We start from the raw sequence: 7,159 nt of genomic DNA on the forward strand, positions 1-7,159 counted from the left end.
ACCCGGCCCCAGTGGCCTGGGGCCTGCTGCCAGGCCTGCTGCCCCCCTCTTGCCACTGCCCAGGGTGCCTTCTGGCCTCAAATTCTTGGTGCTGATTGATCAGATCCTGATTCACCTGAGGGCTGTGTGAGTGGAAACACTCCTAGGCTGGGAGACAAGTAACCAGTATGAACTGCGCTCAGGGACAGGCGGCTGAAAAGAGCAACTTCTGTGCATGTCTGTGCTGTGGGGCCTGCCAGCCCCTTCACGTGTGCCTGGTGGACCCCGAGGACCGAGAGATGGAAGTACAGTCGCCACCAGGCACCACCATTGGCCATGTGCTGCAGACCAGGCATCCCCTCCTCCCCAAGTTCTCCATTCAAGATGCCGATCGCCATACGATCCTGCGAGTGGTGGGGCCCTGCTGTACCTGTGGCTGTGGCACAGACACCAACTTTGAGGTGAAGACTCCGGATGAGTCCCACAGTGTGGGCCGCATCAGCAAGCAGTGTTGGGGCGGGGGGAGGGGGGCGGGGGGTGCTGCTCCAAGAAGCCCTCATGGATGCAGATGACTTTGGTTTGTAGTTCCCACTGGATCTGGACGTGAGAGTGAGGGCTGTACTACTGCGAGCCACATTCTTCATTGACTACATGTTCTTCGAGAAGCGAGGAGGCACTGGGCCCTCTGCCATCACCAGTTATCCGGCATCTCAGGGTGAGGACCATCCCCTCAGCCAGAACTCAAGATGGTCGCCTGCCTGGCCCCTCCTCAGTGGCAGCCCCTTTCCTCCGTGTACACTGCAGAGGACAGACAGGGATGCCTAAGAGTCTGGGGCCATGGTGCCCCATCCCTACCTACTCCCCTGGCCTCCTCCACTGTGGCCCCCACAGAAGGGCATGTATGAGAGCCCTTCCCCTTACCACTGTCTCCGCCAGCCCTCAGCACACAAGCATATCGGCTTTCAAACGTGCCCTACTCACTTCCTCTCACCCCCTTCCAGGGCCTCTGCTCTGGATGGGGCCTTGAGAATCCAGGGCTCTGAGGTTTTACAACAGAGCTGGGGTGGGAAAGGGGAAAGAGCACCAAAGATGGCTGATATGGCCACCCACCTCTGCCTCAGCTTGACCAATTAGTTCAGCCTCAGAATGTGGCACTCAGAGGGGATCCCTACTTATGGCAATGGCTCTAGGGCCTCGGCCCCAGTGCCAACCTCCTCTCCCTCTTGGCCCTCCCCACAGCTGGTGCTTGCTGCAGCTCTGTGTGCCTTACTTAACCACCCCTTCCTTCCCTTTTCCTACAAAGGAGGCTGCATCTTTGTATGTTATATTCATATAAACTTTGTAATATTTTGGAAAAATAAAAAACAATGACCAAGAGAATGCTGCAGTCAACGTCAGGAGTCCGGCTCAGGAGAACGGAAAGAAGGGAGAATTCCACAAGTTGGCCGATGCCAAGATATTTCTGAGTGACTGCCTGGCGTGTGACAGTTGTGTGACCACAGAGGAAGGAGTCCAAGTTTCTCAGCAGAACACCAAGGACTTCTTCCGTGTTCTGAACCTTAATAAGAAGGAACCTTAAATGAGAAGGAAGAGAGCAGCTGACCCACAGACAACTACACAGAAAGATAGGGCTGGCTGGCGAGCGCAGTAGTGGTGGCAGGAGCCTCTCCTGCCTCTGTGGCAGTGCTAAGGAGCTTTGAGCAGACGGGTGGTAAGGAGCGAACGGTCCCGGACTGCAAGAGGATTTCCAACTGTTGGCTTAGATGTAAGCCGGCAGGCAGTCATCCCTGAGGGGTCCAGGACTGCAAGAGGGTACAGGCTGGGCTGATGGAACCCCCCCCCCAAGTGCATGAATTTCATGCACCGGGCCTCTAGTATTATATAAATATCTAGTCATGAGGTTGTACACCCAAAGCTAATATTGTACATCAACTATAATTGAAAAATAAAAAAGTTTTAATGTAGTATATATAAAAAGAATTATCTTCTCACACAAAATCTTGAACAGAAATGTTTATAGTAGTGTAATTTATAAAATATACTATATAAAATTGAGCATCTTTCCATATACCTGTTGGCCATTTGTATGTCTTCTTTGGATAAATGACACTACTGGAAATTCAGATATCCTTCAATGAGTGAATGAAATGGTTACACAAACCATGGTTTATGGGATACTACTGTGCAATAAATTGAAATGAACTATGAATAGATATACCCTGGAAGAATTATGCTAAGTGAAAAAAGCCAATCCCAAATGGTTACATACTGTATTACTTTATATAATTCTTGAAGTGACAAAATTATATAAATTATAAATAGTGGTTACCAGTGTTTAAAGGGATGGGGGATGGAGATAAATAAGTATGGCTATTAAAAAGCAATATGAGCAATCCTCGTGATGATGAAAATATTCTGTTTCTTGACCATATAAATGACAATATACTGGTTGTGATAATTTCATAAGTTGTTACTATTAGGAGAAACTAAGTGAAGGGAACATAAGAACTCTATGTATTTTTTAATAGAACTGCATGTGAACCTATAATTATCTCAAAACAAAAAGTTTATTTTTAAAAAGTCTGAATAATCTTCTAGTTCTATTTTTAATTTTTTAGGAACCTCCTGATTGTTTTCGACTGGGAGGAAACTATTTCACTTTCCCACTGAAAATGTACAAGGATATCAATTTCTCCAAATCCTCATTAATAGTTGTATTCTTGAATATCTATCTACCTATCTGTATTTCAGATATGTATGAGGTAATATATCATTGTGGCTTTGATTTGCATTTTCCTGATGATTAGAAATATTGAGCATTGTTCTATATACCTGTTGGCCATCTGTATGTCTTCTTTGGATAAATGTATATTCAAGTATCCAGTCCATTATATAGTTACCAGAGGCCCAATGCACGAAATTCGTGCAAGAGTAGGCCTTCGCAGCCCTGGCTACCTCGGCCCTCGCAGCCCAGGCTTCGTCCAAAGGTTGTCCGGAAGGGCATCTGGACGGTCATTCCACCATTTGGCTGTTCTGTCTATTTGCATATTATGTTTTTATTATTATAGACTAGAGGCCTGGTGCACGAAATTCGTGCACTGGGGAGGGTGTCCCTCAGCCCAGCTTGCACCCTCTCTAATATGGGACCCCTCGGGGGATGTCCAACTGCAGGTTTAGGCCCGATCCCTCTGTGGAATCAGGCCTAAACCTGCAGTTGGACATCCCTCTCACAATCCGGGACCGCTGGCTCCTAACCGCTCACCTACCTGCCTGATTGCCCCCTAACTGCTCCCTTGCTGGCCTGATTGCCACCTAACTGCTCCTCTGCGGGCCTGATTGCCCCCAAATACCCTTCCCTGCTGGCCTGATCACCCCCAAGGCTTTTATGAGTATAGATATGACCCTGCACAGAAAATTTTACTAACCCTGCTTTACAATAAGGGCTTGACGATTGAATCATTAGGACCAGACACCAAGATTTCCTTTCTTTGAATAGTGGAGGGAATACTTATCTTATCTTTAAGTTGCCCGGAAATTAAAATGAGATAATGACTTAGAAAAGTATAAAAGCACCATATAAAGACAACTGTCTTTTTAATGAAGTGGTAAAATGAAAATCACTTTTTATTCTCCCCTTCCTTCCTTTACAGCTTTTATTTAAACTTTGAAATTTATAAAAATTTCACTCCAATTTTCATTTCTTTACATTCAACATTATTTTGTACTAGAGGCCCAGTGCATGATTTAATCATGCACATGTAGGCTGTCTGTCCGCTGGTCAGCAGCTCAGAAGTCCCTGGGCCCCTAGGGCGAGGCGGGGCGGGGGCGTGGTCCTCCTGCGGCAGGAGCCCAGGCCGGGGTCTTGCCTTCGCCTCCCACCCAGGAAGGCTGGGGCCGCCACCGCCTCCTCTGCCTTCATGGAAACCCGCGTCCTCTCGGACACCGGGACACCGGGACACTGCCGCACGCTCCTGCGGCCCAACTGCTGCCAGACTCCTCCCCTGGGAGCCACGCCACCCGCCCATCCGCGCCGCCTCCAAACCTCCAAAACGCCGGCTCGCTGCCCCAGAGGCCCTTCTGTGCTACAGCACAGCCATGGCGCAGATGCTGAGCTCGCGTTGCCAGCCCAATCACCACCCCAGCCACCCCGAGTCCCGCCCCCTGTGTCTCCCGCTGGCCCAATCGTGGGCGTAGCAGAGTGATGGTAATTTACATATTACCTTTTTATTATGTAGGATTGGTTTCAGGTTTTATATTAGTTACAGAATAGTGGTTAGACAATCATATACTTTACAAAGTGTTCCCCAATATTTCTAGTACCCACCTGGCATCATACCATCATTACAACACTATTGACTATATTCCCTATTTAAGCGACAATGGGTTTACAGGTTCCTTTCAGTCTTTCTATTGTGTTGCTTGTCCTTCCTTTTCTTTCTCACTTCTTCCCTCATTTTCTTTATCTAGTATCTCAATTGGCCATCAAAGCTCAGTGAAGGCACTGGGACACGCTTAATCCATTTTACAGACCAGGAAACTGAGACCAATTCCAGTTGGCTGTGGAACTTGACTCAGCACACAGGAAGCCCTCAGAGCCATGCTCTTTGTGCTTCCTAAGGGGCAGTGGCCCAGCAAACAGAACAAACCTTCCAGTCAGGCTTTCGAGCCTCTTTCTCGAGCACCTCTTCATTGCGGATGCTCCACATTCTTTCCTCTCCCCCCATTCTTTACTGCCCCCCCTTCTCCGAAGCAGGTGGAAGGCTTCCCACTCACTGCCTAGGCATGCTCTGCCATGGGGCAGGGTGTCGCGAGCTTGCTTTTGGGTCAAGACAGGAGCAGGAGTCACTGCCTCTGAAGTGTGAAGGCCACCTGAGCATGGCCGGTTAGCACTGGGAGCTTCTCTGAATCACATCAGTCAGTCCAGTACCCTGCAGTGCAGCACCCCTCCACTGAGGTGGCACCACCCCTCAACCCCCGCCTCAGGGGTGAGGGTCCTTGCCCCTCTGCCAGGAGTCCTTCCATGCCCCTTGATCCCTGGCTGGGCCCATCCACATCTTGGGGGCACTGCAGAACCTCTGTCTCTCTGAAGATGAGGCATATCCCTGCCCTAGGTCTCCGCAAAGCTATGAATCTGTGGCCAGAGGCCTGGTCTGAGTCTCAGCAACCACATGCCTGCAATGTTCCCAGGGACCCCGGGAGCAGCTGGGCGAGTCCCGCCTCACCTCCCGGGGTGCCGATCTTCCCAGGGACCTCCGGGAGCAGCTGGGCTGGTCCGGCCACACACCCCTGGTTGCCGATCTCTGGGAGCGGCTGAGTGGGCCCAGCCACGCCCCCCCCAGGTTGCCGATCTCCCCAGGGACTCCCAGGAGCAGCTGGGCAAGGCGGCCACACCCCCCGGGTTGCCGATCTCCCCAGGGAGCGGCTGGGCAGCCCGGCCTCGCCTCCCCGGGGCGGCGATCTTCCCAGCGACCCCTGGAACTAAGAGGACTGGGCGCCACTATCTTGATCTTCTCAGAGGCTGGATAGGCCACCCGGAGTCCCGCCCCCCAGCCTCCCACCGGCCCAACCGTGGGCGTAGCGGAGGTGCGGTCAATTTGCATGTTTCTCTATTATAAGGTAGGATGTTATTAGTTTTTTGTTTGTTTGTTGCTAATGAGTTGTAATCATTTCTCATATATTTTGGAAATTTAATCCCTTAGCTAATACATAGTTTGTAAATATTTTCTCCCATCCCATAGGCTGCCTTTTTACTCTGTTAATTGTTTTCTATGCTGTGCAGAAGCTTTGTAGTGTGAAGTAGTCACACTTGTCTATTTTTGCTTTTGTCACCTGTGCTTATGGTGTCATATGCAATGAAATCATTGCCAAGACCAATGGTGGGGGGGGGGGAGGAAATGGGGACTTGCTAATCAACAGGCAAAAATCCCAATTATGCATGCAAGTTGAATAAGTTCTATAGACCTTCTATACAACACTACCTATAATTAACTTTACCATATATGCTTAAAGATGTTTTGAGAGATTAGATCCAATGCTAAGTGTTCTTAAGTCTGAAATCACATGTCATTTTGCTTTCTCTAAATGTCTCCAACTTATACAATAGAACACATCTTATTATAATTAAAATTTTTCCTTGATGAAACAGAAACCTATCACTTTGTGGTGAGTAGCTTTCTGGAAAATGAAAGTCATAATGAAAGTTGTTACAAATGACTATTCCATGGATACATCATCTGAAAAAGCAGAGAGATGTTACTGTCTGAAACTTGCTACCGTCTGTATTTTCCAATTACAAAGTCATTTATTAGAATCAAATTATACACTTTTTTATAATTAGTGACTTGGACATTTTGGGTTCATGCAAATTTGATCACCTATGGAGAGTCTATTTCCCAGAATATCTTTCCACTCAACATTTCTTGGTAATAATAGAAATGTCACATCTCCTGTTAAATTATATCAACCACTGTTAAGTCAAAGAACTTTAGGAGAGAACTGAAGATCAAAAACTGAAACCCACAATCTGTTAAAGTCACACACACACACACACACACACACACACACACACACACACACACACAGTTCATCAGGCTGTGACTTTGTCTTGTTCCTTTCACCCAGTATGACATACCCAATAGAAGAATGTGAGGTGAACAACCCTAATTATTATTTTACCATTCACTAAGTAGTCTGTGATTTCTATGTGCCTAACAACACACTAGAGGCTAAAGACATTGTAAATTACCAAGCCCGAGGCCCTGTGGTGCTGGATTTTGTTCCAGAGGAGTTTGTGGCTGCCGTTTGGATACATGCATCTGTTTGTACTCAGCACCAATTCTAAGTTCTCCCTTGTACACAGACTCGGGGAGCCTGGAAAGCTTCTGTTCCCAGATTCCAGAGGAAGCAGGATTGTATGGCTGGCTAAATGCTAACAACGGAAGGCTAATGCAGAAGACTCAATTTGGTTAATTTTATCTAGAGTTTTGTTTTATATTTCATTGATTTTTGCTCTTTTTTTATTTTCTTCTTCATACCCATTTTGAATATACTTTGCCATTGGTGAGTGTTTTTTTCTAGCTCCTTAAAGTGGAACTTTCAGTCATTTATTTCAGATCTTTCTTTGTCATAAGAGCATTTAAAACTACAGATTTCTCTCTAAATTTCTAACATAAGCATTTAA

At 47.4% G+C, this 7,159-nt stretch overlaps 1 pseudogene across 1 annotated transcript; it reads left to right on the forward strand.

The window, feature by feature from the left end:
- The first annotated feature begins 278 nt into the window (after positions 1-278).
- On the forward strand, positions 279-6,948 carry LOC307110149 (phospholipid scramblase 3-like; annotated as a pseudogene). The gene is made up of 2 exons: positions 279-694; positions 6,839-6,948. The product of its transcript is annotated as a phospholipid scramblase 3-like (transcript).
- The last annotated feature ends 211 nt before the right edge of the window (positions 6,949-7,159 follow it).

The sequence above is a fragment of the Cnephaeus nilssonii genome (assembly GCF_951640355.1).
Source record: "Cnephaeus nilssonii genome assembly, chromosome: 13".
Lineage (NCBI taxonomy): Eukaryota > Metazoa > Chordata > Mammalia > Chiroptera > Vespertilionidae > Cnephaeus > Cnephaeus nilssonii.